General features: G+C 54.1%; 1 protein-coding gene across 2 annotated transcripts in view; it reads left to right on the top strand.

Moving 5' to 3' along the window:
* Positions 1-835: 835 nt before the first annotated feature.
* MGAT5 (alpha-1,6-mannosylglycoprotein 6-beta-N-acetylglucosaminyltransferase) overlaps positions 836-11,608 on the top strand; it is a 94,097-nt gene continuing 83,324 nt past the window's right edge. The window contains exon 1 of one of the 2 annotated variants that reach the window (XM_040441207.1): positions 836-1,058. The gene's annotated coding sequence lies outside the window, so the exon portion shown is untranslated. Of the gene's footprint in view, positions 1,059-11,000; positions 11,093-11,608 lie in introns of those variants that run through there. The other variant, XM_040441206.1, reaches the window with a different exon arrangement.

The following is an 11,608-nucleotide window of genomic DNA, read 5'->3' as shown; positions in this document are numbered from 1 at the left end:
TGTCATCACTTTATGCTGACCTCACTGAGGGCAGCATAAAGTAGTGACAGAAATGCTGATCTCGGCGCTGTGTCACTCATGAGCTAAAAGTAAGTGGTTTCTGAGAACCGGCATCATAATCATTGCAGCCCAGGTCTGGAGAAGAGTCAGATCTACCTGAGAAGAGTCCTGGTTATTCCTGATCTTAGACTGTCAGTCATCAGCAGGAACCCATGAATAACCAGGACTCTTCTCAGGTGGCCGGACTCTTTTCCAGGCCCAGTCCACAATGATTGTGATGTTGGTTCTCTTACTTTTTGACAGACGGCTGAAATCAGCTCACCGGTCTCTTCTTTATGCTGCCGTTAGTGTGGGCAGCACAAAGGTGACTGCAGGTTCCCTCACAAACAGGGAGCCCTTCCATAACAACCAGTCTCTAAACTGACTGAGGTCTCCATCTCCAGGCAGAGTGACTGCCAATAATGGCGGACGGCTTCATTTGTAACATGAAGACATTTAGCCTTGTAAGCGCCTACAAGGACACGCTCCCACGGCCGCCGCTCCACACAACCTCCCACCTGCCCTTCACACGCTGAATGAGCGGATCTTCACAAAACAGACCTACAACCAGCAGCAAGCTCCGCCCCTCAGCTGTGATTGGTTACAATACTTCTGTCTGTCTTTGCCATTGGATATCTCTTCCGTCAGTCTGACTATCAGCCTCTACCAAACATTTGCAATTCGACGGGGGGCTAGTTAGACGAGCTGCGGCCGCTCTGCTTGTACTGGAACGCGTTGTTCTGTGGAGCGTCCCCTCCCTTCTCTGTTCGTGGTTCGGCCTGACTCTGGTGTTAGGTGCATTGGGTCCCGCCCTCGCTCGCCCTAGCGCTGTGCAGGGTATGAGGACTGAGGGCGGCTGTGGTCTGGCGGTCTCGGAGGACTGTGCGGCGCTCGTCTCGGGACAGATGGGCCATGGAAGCGATGTCCGCTGCGGTCTGTGATCGCTGTGCTCCGGAGAGGCGTGCGTTCTGCTGGGCAAGGATGCGACAATATCACCGAGACGTGCCAGCTATCAGCAGGTAACCGGCTCATCACCGCGACGTGCTGCCCATACAGGAGCGCCGGGGAGACCCGAGGGTGCTGCCAGCTGTGCAGGGTGCCCGTCACTGGTCCTTCAGCTTACTATACCCCCGTCATTATGTCCACTGGCCTTCCAGCACAGTGCACTCCTGTCACACTGCCCCCCACACCGCACACTGACCGGGTGCAGCCCCCCCACACCGCACACTGACCGGGTGCAGCCCCTCGACACACCGCACACTGACCGGGTGCAGCCCCTCGACACACCGCACACTGACCGGGCGCAGCCTCTCGACACACCGCACACTGACCGGGCGCAGCCCCTCGACACACCGCACACTGACCGGGCGCAGCCCCTCGACACACCGCACACTGACCGGGCGCAGCCCCCCGCACACTGACCGGGCGCAGCCCCCCACACACCGCACACTGACCGGGCGCAGCCCCCCGCACACTGACCGGGCGCAGCCCCTCGACACACCGCCCACTGGCCCGGCGCGGCCCCTCGACACACCGCCCACTGGCCCGGCGCGGCCCCTCGAATACACCGCCCACTGGCCCGGCGCGGCCCCTCGAATACACCGCCCACTGGCCCGGCGCGGCCCCTCGACACACCGCCCACTGGCCCGGCGCGGCCCCTCGACACACCGCCCACTGGCCCGGCGCGGCCCCTCGACACACCGCCCACTGGCCCGGCGCGGCCCCTCGACACACCGCCCACTGGCCCGGCGCGGCCCCTCGACACACCGCCCACTGGCCCGGCGCGGCCCCTCGACACACCGCCCACTGGCCCGGCGCGGCCCCTCGACACACCGCCCACTGGCCCGGCGCGGCCCCTCGACACACCGCCCACTGGCCCGGCGCGGCCCCTCGACACACCGCCCACTGGCCCGGCGCGGCCCCTCGACACACCGCCCACTGGCCCGGCGCGGCCCCTCGACACACCGCCCACTGGCCCGGCGCGGCCCCTCGACACACCGCCCACTGGCCCGGCGCGGCCCCTCGACACACCGCCCACTGGCCCGGCGCGGCCCCTCGACACACCGCCCACTGGCCCGGCGCGGCCCCTCGACACACCGCCCACTGGCCCGGCGCGGCCCCTCGACACACCGCCCACTGGCCCGGCGCGGCCCCTCGACACACCGCCCACTGGCCCGGCGCGGCCCCTCGACACACCGCCCACTGGCCCGGCGCGGCCCCTCGACACACCGCCCACTGGCCCGGCGCGGCCCCTCGACACACCGCCCACTGGCCCGGCGCGGCCCCTCGACACACCGCCCACTGGCCCGGCGCGGCCCCTCGACACACCGCCCACTGGCCCGGCGCGGCCCCTCGACACACCGCCCACTGGCCCGGCGCGGCCCCTCGACACACCGCCCACTGGCCCGGCGCGGCCCCTCGACACACCGCCCACTGGCCCGGCGCGGCCCCTCGACACACCGCCCACTGGCCCGGCGCGGCCCCTCGACACACCGCCCACTGGCCCGGCGCGGCCCCTCGACACACCGCCCACTGGCCCGGCGCGGCCCCTCGACACACCGCCCACTGGCCCGGCGCGGCCCCTCGACACACCGCCCACACCGGTATGCTGCTCTCTGGCCTTCTAGCTGGCATGAGTGCACCCCCATTATACCGTGCTGCACTTTGACCCCCCCTTCCCTAACATAACCAGTATGAACCCCCTTTCTGCTCACATTGGCCCTTCAGTTTACCGACTCTACTCTTTCACCCTCCATGGCACCAACCCTCCACCTGTCCAGTTATTGACCCCTATATAAAACGGGCTGCGCCCCAAACCCTGTGACACCACTGCCCGGTCTGGGTTCTCTGCTTGCACTTGCGGTCAGATATCTGCAGGACTAACCCGGTCTGCTCCCCAAGTTTTTGCAGCAGGGGGTTATTTTAAGAATTGTGGGCACCAAAGTGTATGGATTGTGCCAAGGATAAAATTCAGTAGGAATTACCTATGTAGTACCCTGAGCCGCTCCCTCCGGGCATCACACAGTAATCTGTATGCGGCAGCGGTTATGCCGACCTCCCCCCAGCCAGCAAGCTGTGTATAGCCTATGGATTATAATACATCCCCAGGTTGTGTGTTCAGTGTGTACGCTGTGGGTGCTCACATGGTTGTCTGCCCCCAGCACCCTCTTGGAATACTTTCTGCAGTTCGTCACCCGCTCTATTTCCCTTTATCCTGGGGGCACCATATAAGCGCCTGTGCCCGTCGGTGCTGAGGGCACTTTTCTTCGCGGTCATGATGTCGCCCGTCTTGTGCCAATTGCTCTGCATATTTGCTCAGCGCAGTTATTGTAGTCCAGTCCTTGCTCCTACAACCCCTTGTTCTCTTATCTTATATTTGCCTACATATCAGGACTTTTCCTCGATGTCCTTGAGCCGTATCCTTTTGTAGGAAAGCTGGGTAATAAACTTTAGTGGCGGTCCTATTTTCGCTCAACTTTCCCGGACCCCTGAACAGCAGATCACCCCACTTTCTCATAAAACCTAATAAAAAGGAGAGGCTTACGCGTTTCAAGCCACTTTTACTTATTCTCTGGCTGTCCCATAGCAGTGCACCAGTTATATAAGGAGACCCTTGACCATTATTCTCCTAAGCTAGGAGTTTGGTCGATGTATGTCGCAGGTGCACCGCCTCCGGGTACCGAGTGGCATAGTCTAGGATGACCAAAATGTGTTGGTGCCCCCTGGCGGACTTCGGTACTGGGCCTATAAGACCTATAGCGATTCGCTTGAACGGAACCTCAATTGGGAGAGGTACCAGAGGACTGCGGAAATGTGGCTGGGGGCTAGTTATCTGGCAGGTCGGGCAAGACTTACAATATTCTTCCACCTCTGAATACACTGGGCCTGTAAAACCGCTGTAGAATCCAGTGCTGCATTTTCTGCCATCCCAGGTGTCCCCCCAAGAACATGTTGGTGGGCTAGCTCCAACACGAGCTTGCGATACGCCTTAGGCACCACCAGCTGTTCAATATGCTCACCCTGTAATTGGTTTACCCGATACAGCATCTTCTGATGAACCACAAAATGGGGAAACATTGACTCTGCCCACGGTTGTTGAGGTTCACCATCAACTATTACAACATTTTCCCAGGCCCTTGATAGTGTTGGGTCCCAGTGCTGTGCTGTACCGAAATTTTCCCCGGAGACGTTGAGGTCTACCAACTCATGACCTGGTGGCAAATCCTCCACGTCTCCCACCATTACACTCAGCAGGGTTGCCTCCCCCTCTTTCACTGCAGTGGTGGCCACCCCTACCGCTGGCCCTTCGGTGTCAGGTTCCCAGGGTTCTGGTTTCCCCCCCTGAGCAAGGCCACTCTACTGGGGTTACACCTGTCTCACTGGTATCAGTAACTTTCGTATTGGGCCACAGTGCTGGGAAACCTGGGAAGTTTCTCCCAATTAGAAGCTCATAATGTAAATTGGTGATGACTGCCACCTTGTGAGTCCACCTGCCGGCCACCGTGGACAGACACCAGGGCGGTGGGATAGTCCTTTAAGTCTCCATGGATGCACACGACCCCGACTTTTTGGCCAGTTTACTCGGCGGGCAGCTCTTACCAGGGACACCAGACTCCCTGAATCCAGCAGAGCCACCGCCAGAGTGTCTCCCACTTGCACCTGGCACAGGTGGCTATTGTCTATAGTCTCGGGGTTACCTGTTGCACACAGCTTCCTGGCATACAATGAGTGGCGGTAGCCATAGTTAGTATCCATGAGTTTCCCCTGATGGGGACAGTCGGCCCTTATGTGGGCCGGTTCCTGACACCGCCAGCCGACCATCGGAGCTGGGTCTGCAGGGGGTACATATCGGGCTTTGCTGGCACCAGTCGCTGGGTCTGGGGTGGACATTTCCAGGGTTTGACTGCCCCCCTCCCAAAAGAACCCCCTATAGATTCCTGGTAGCCTCATAGCACTCCACCCGGTCGACCATCTCAAGAGCATTACCAGGAGACACCTGGCCGATCCAGTGCTGTAGAGGGTACGGCAAAGCCCTCCATAATACATCAGCCAACAGACGGTCCAGCATAGCAGTGGAACTCGGCACGTCAGGCTGCAGCCATTTTTGCAACTGGTGTAACGGATCATAATATTGAGGTCTCATGGGTTAAACTCCCACTGATGCACCCGCTGGGCCCGGACCAACACATTCACCCCCAATCTTGCCAGAATCTCCTCCTTTACTGTTGTGTGATCGGCTGCATCTTCATTAGCCGGTAAATCGAAAAAACACCTGCTGGGGTCCGGATGCCAGGAATGGAGCGACGAGCTCAGCCCATTGATCTCTGGGTAGCTTCTCCCTCACGGCCACCTTTTTGAACACCGCCAGATTAGGGTTGTTGCGGGTATCGACATATCGATACCCAATTGATACTTTTGTCCCGATATCGATACAATACCGGGATTTGACATTTATCGATACTGGGCTGCCCTACTGCACAGCCTAGCATCAGAGAACATGGCGCGCACTGCTGTCAGCCCGCTCATGTTCCCTCAGCAGCACAGGGGAGGAGGAGTCACTCCCTCCCCCCTGGGCGCTGCTGCTGCCAATAAAGAGGAAGGGGTGGGCGCACTGCGCCACCAATGATAGTAGAGGACCTTTCATGGGTCCAAACATTGTAAACTATCAGGATATGTAGTGCGTCGCCAAGGGATCTCACTGCACTTACTATTATTCTTGGGCGCCGCTCCGTTCTCCCGCTGTGGCCCCCGGTATATTCTCCCGCTCTGTATGCTAATTGCTAGCATCGGAGCAATGGGGAGGAGCCAGGGAGAAGGTGAGTTTATCCTCCCTGGCTGTGACGCTCTGCGATTTGATTGGACAGCGCTACAGCCAGGGAGAAGGAACGCCCATTGAGAAAAAGGGCAGTCTCCTCCCCATTGCTCCGATGCTAGCAATTAGCATACAGAGCTGGAGAATATACCGGGGGCCACAGCGGGAGAACGGAGCGGCGCCCAGGAATAATAGTAAGTGCAGTGAGATCCCAGGGCGCTGCGCTACATATCCTGATAGTTTACAGTGTTTGGACCTATGAAAGGTCCTCTTTAACCTTTAATACAGGAGGCGGGTGCCGGCAGCAGAATCACATTGCCGGCACCCTGCCTCTGACAGGGAGCTGCGATCAGCGGCAGTAAAAAAATGTAACAGTGCGATTCGCCAGTTTTAAAAAATGCGGAATGCACGTGGCTTTTTTGGTGTTTTATTTTTTTCCGCGTGGTATCGAGTATCGCAATACTTTTTTATGGTATCGAAATCGAATCCAAATTTTGGTATCACAACAACCCTACACCAGATGGGTCTCTATGTCACCCGAGGGGGTCATCTCTGGGATCGCCGCACGGACCGCTTTCCGGACATAGTGGACGCTCTGGGTTGCTCCTGCCGCCTGTAACGCCATCACATGCTGTAATAGCAGCTGGTTGGTTTCCTGCTGCTGATTAGCCTCCACGAAGGCTTTCACGACAGCTTCCATTTTTTAAGGGACACTGTAATCTGGCTGGTTTGATGTAAGACCTACAACCGTGCCCAAAAAAATGTTGGCCTTCGGGCCGGCCTCACTGCACCTGCCTGCTTCCTCCACCGATTGTGGGGATTCTCTGGTAGGAAGGTTAGCGGATGCCGTGTAGAGGCAAAGGAGCAGGTTGTAAATCACTTCGGTGTTTATTTACAGCCATACTAAATAGCAAAGTGTCAATCGGCATTAGCTGTCGCTGACACATGAAAATACGGGCTCTTCACTTAGGGCCAAACCTCGGTGACACATTCCTACCATCAATGACGACCCCTTGTACCTTCCTTCCTACAGCCCTCAGTAATAGTAATGCCTCAATTAGTGCCCCCAGAATTAATAATGCCCCTATTAGCTTCCCCTAGAATAATGCCCCTATTAGCTCCCACAGAATTAATAATGCCCCTATTAGTGCCCCCCCTCCCCCCGTAATAGTAATGCTCCCATTAGTGCTCCCCAGAATTGCTAATGTCCCCTTCTCTTCTCTGTGCACAAAAAAAAAAAAACTTTCCTCATCCATTTGATCGCGCTGCTGTGAACACTCGCTGCTGACTGGAAGCTCAGGACAGGACCACCTGACTGGGTGGCAACTCTAGCTGGGGACCGCCGATCACAAGAATGGGGGGCCTGTGCTCCCTATCTGAATGGAACGGTGGATGCACTGCTTGGTTACTTTTGGCAGCCCCATAGAGCTGAATGGAGTAGTAGTGTGCATGCATGACCACCAATCCATTAAAACTAGAGAGCATGGGCCCCTGTTCTCTTGATTGGCATGGATCCAGAGGTCGGACCGCTGCTGATCACCTCTGGATGGATAGTTGTCTTAATGGGACAACCCCTTTAAAACGTGACACAAACCCTTTAAAAGGGTTGTCCAGAGAAAATGATTCTACAGTTTTCAAACCAGCACCTGGATCTGAATACTTTTTGTAATTGCATGTGATTTAAAATTTAGCGTAGCTGTATAGCGCCACCTGCAGTTTTTTTTTTTTTTCTTTTCTTTTTTTCTTTTCTTTGACCTGCTCACTGAGATGGCCGCACATGCTCAGTTTCATCCACTGCCTCCTGAGCTGTGATAGGGAGAGCTGAGACACGCCTCCCAGGATAGACACTCCCCTGAGCTGTCAGCTTGATATAAATCTAGCAGAGCAATGACTGGGGAGATCTCTGGATCCATGTGAGGTCCAGGGCTGGTTCTAGCTTTGTTAGAAAGAGGTTTTCATGTACTAAATGATGTCTGATTTTCATTTTTCACATTAGTCGTGGGATAACCCTTTTAAGTTGTGCTGGACGTCCAGCATTTAAGTGGATTGTCCAGAATGCCCCTCCGTGTAAGCGTTTTCGGTGCCAATCCCCCTCCCCTTCAGGCTTCATTAACCCCTCCTATTCCATAGGTATTGGGGGTGATCAAGCATGTTGTATTTCAACATGCCCAATCCTTTTGTACTCAGGGGAGGTAAGCCTGCATTAGGCTTCAGAGTGAGGAGGCGTGTCTCTCAGTAATCCAATCTGATTGGCTGGCAGGGAGCTGCTGGCTACAGCAAGTGTGTATGGGAAGTGAGGGAAAGCAGTTTTGGCCTCAGAGAACTGGCAGAGGAGCCATCTTGAGGAGATCCTCATAGTGTAGGATTCAAAACAGCCATAACTAAGGGGAAAACTCGAGGAAAACAGTGGTAAGAGAAGAAACTAAAGATTGCTTTATGCATAATGCTGCTGCAGCAGTAACATATGCTAAAATTGATTTTGAAGAAAATGACAGTTATCCTTTAAACTGTCAATCCAAAACTGTATTTCTTGGCCAGAACAACCAATCACGGCACAGCTTTCATGTTTGAGACCCGTGGTGCGATATGGAAGCTGCGCTGTGATTGGCTGCTCTTGCGAAATAAAAGCAAGTCTTTCAGGGATGCCCAACCTGCGGCCCTCCAGCTCTTGCGAAACTACAACTCCCAGCATGCCTGGACAGCCTATAGATATTAGGGTATGCTGGGAGTTGTAGTTTTGCAACAGCTGGAGGGTCACAGGTAGAGCATCCCTGTTTAGACCACTTTTGTAAGTCAGAGCTCTGCCTCAGATTGTACCGAAAACCTGCTGCATGCCGGATTTATTAGGTGCGTTAGATGTGACGAACGGTTTCTACAGAAGGAAGCGTGGCCAGGACCCGTAGTAAAATGGATGGTTTAATGGCAGCAGTTCTTGTCGGGCAGCATATTGGCGCTCAGTAAGCCGACCAAAGCGTTAGGCGATGTTCACATCTGCGTCCGAGGCTCCGGTGAACGGATTGTCTAAATGTGCTTCTGCTTTGTTAGGTTCCGTTGGACGCCATTGGTGTCCGTCATGCGGCTGTCATTTTCTGTATTCTACGATAGAGCAAAACAACGAAAGTGTGAACAGAGCCTAAAGTTTCTAGCAAAATTCGCCTGGTGCATGAATTCACCTCATCTGTGCACAAGCCAGGAAGAGGAACAGTGCTGGTCCCAACCAGAGCAGAAGGGACGCCCATCCATCAGGCCAAAAACTTGGTAAAGGATGTGACACTGGAAGCAGGATTGTCAGAAGTGGAACATGACGTGACCTGGTTTCCATGTGTCCGATCTTCGCAACGTAGGATCTTGGGCATATTGTTAGCTTTCTCCTACATTCTTATGTTTAAGGTGGGTATACGGGACTCGCTGGGTCCTGGAATACCCCTTTAAAAAAACCTCCTCAGTGCTACGATCTTCAAATCTTCCAGTCCACTTGCGGTGTCCCTAACATCTTCTGTGTGTTTGGCTCCATCTGATTGTAGTATATTGTTCTAGTCATTCATGAACCCGAACAGACTTGATGTGTGATGCGGATTGTGAGTCCTTTGTATGTCAAGACGTGTTTACTTTGTGGTTGGTCTTCTCTTCTTTCAGACTCTTAAGAATGAAACTTTACTTTGACATTGTTGTCATTTAGTTATGTTTTAGATGTCACGTCTCCCGAGGATGTCGTCTATGTAACGGCCGTAGCAGCAGATGTTATCAGGCGTGTTCACTTCTGCCCTGCGTTCATTGGTTTTCGATGGGGATAGGGGAGTAAGCCGCTACCACATATTTAATGTTTCACTATCCCGAGAAAAGTTGTAGTTCACTGTCGAGTGGGGGGGGGGGGGTGGTGCAGGGTGTCAGCACCCCCACCCTTCATTCACATAAGGTTGTTGATCAGTCCCACTGAAAGCGGATAGTTCTTTTGACTCTTCTATGTAGGGCCACCTTCAGTTGAGTAAATATGGCACCATGCCATAAAACTCTGCCAGGAATGGTGAGAATTTTGCACCCTTGGGCTTCCAGATTATGCGGTATGCAAGAGTGTAATGCACGAACCTCATGCGGAAACCATGTATGTGAGCCCGTCCAATAAAATGTATCCAATACCGCCAGAACCTCCTTCATAGAAGCCATGTCCGGTATCATGGGGCGTAATGGTGGAGGAAAGATCTCTTAGGAAGTCCATGAAATATGTGAGGGACTGGGTGATTGATAGGTGGATATCTGGCCTGTTTTTCTGCTAGAATCCCTTAAAGGGGGTTTTCCAAGGTTCGATGACCTATCCTCAGGACCCCCACTGATCGGCTGTCGGAAACTATACAGTGGATGGAGTCGGAAGCCAAAGTCTCCATCCACTGTGTAGATTTCGGTGCTCGGGTCCCATTCAAGTGAGTGGGAAGTGAGCTGAAGTGCAACGGCCTTGGAAACTACCCTGTGGATGGAGACTTCTGCTTCTGGTCCTGTCTACTGTAGTTACTGGTTCTTGCCCAAACAGCTGATCAGTGGGGGTGTCAATTGTTGGACCCCCACCGATTTTGATACTAATGACCTGTTTGGAAAACCCCTTTAAATGAGGTAGACCTCCATATTTCTACTGATACATTGTATCCCCAGCCTAGGTCAAATCCGTGCGGATTGTAAACTATCCATGCGGTCATTACCTAGCTTTCTACAGCGTACAGCCTGCCATACGGATTCATGTCCAATATAAATTCTGGAGCATCTTTTCTTAGAACTCTTCATTGTGCAAATCCTCTGTTATTCCCTTGAGAAATCTATGAATGCGTTGCCAACATTGTGGTAGTATTTGACGGTGTGCCCCTGACCGGTCAGTGCTGCTGGTATCAGACTGTGCAGGAGGAATCCTAATGCCCACATAGGCATTTCTAGGAGGAATAACCGAAAAACGACACTGAATTCTAAGAATGATGTTCCAGAATCGTTACTGCATACGGAATACACGCATTTACTCAAATAGATGGCTCAGAAGAGGTGTTGGGCTCTCTCGGAGACCTTGTGTGATATCTCTTTGGTGTGGGCAGGTGCGAGTCCGCCCACTAGCAAGGGCAGGTCCCAAAACCGGTATTTTATTTGATTCCAGGAACAAATTATAGATTATCACAAGCTGCTGCCCGGAGCCGGGTGACAGGTTTGTGTTTCACAGAAACTGGGCGCAGGACCGTCGCTGTAACTGGTAGTCGCTTCATACGGGTGAGGTTGTGGGTTCTGAGGTCGTCGCTGTATCGCTCTGCAGTGTCTGGTGTTTATTGTATCTAGCGGGCTGCCGTGTCTTTTATACATTTCCTCATTGCTGCTGCTGTTTGTACCCTGCTGTAGCACCTGCCCCCATCTTTTTTCAGTTTCCTCATTGCTGCCCGGTCTTCTGCTGCTGTTTTTGTGCCCTGCTGTAGCACCTGCCCCCATCTTTTTTCAGGTTCCTCATTGCTGCCCGGTCTTCTGCGGTCTTTGTGCCCTGCTGTAGCACCTGCCCCCATCTTTTTTCAGTTTCCTCATTGCTGCCCGGTCTTCTGCTGCTGTTTGTGCCCTGCTGTAGCACCTGCCCCCATCTTTTTTCAGGTTCCTCATTGCTGCCCGGTCTTCTGCTGCTGTTTGTGCCCTGCTGTAGCACCTGCCCCCATCTTTTTTCAGTTTCCTCATTGCTGCCCGGTCTTCTGCGGTCTTTGTGCCCTGCTGTAGCACCTGCCCCCATCTTTTTTCAGTTTCCTC

This window comes from Bufo bufo, chromosome 7 (genome assembly GCF_905171765.1).
Source record: "Bufo bufo chromosome 7, aBufBuf1.1, whole genome shotgun sequence".
NCBI classification, from domain to species: Eukaryota; Metazoa; Chordata; class Amphibia; order Anura; family Bufonidae; genus Bufo; species Bufo bufo.
The sequence above is the reverse complement of the archived record's forward strand: the minus strand, read 5'-3'. Positions and strand labels throughout refer to the sequence as shown.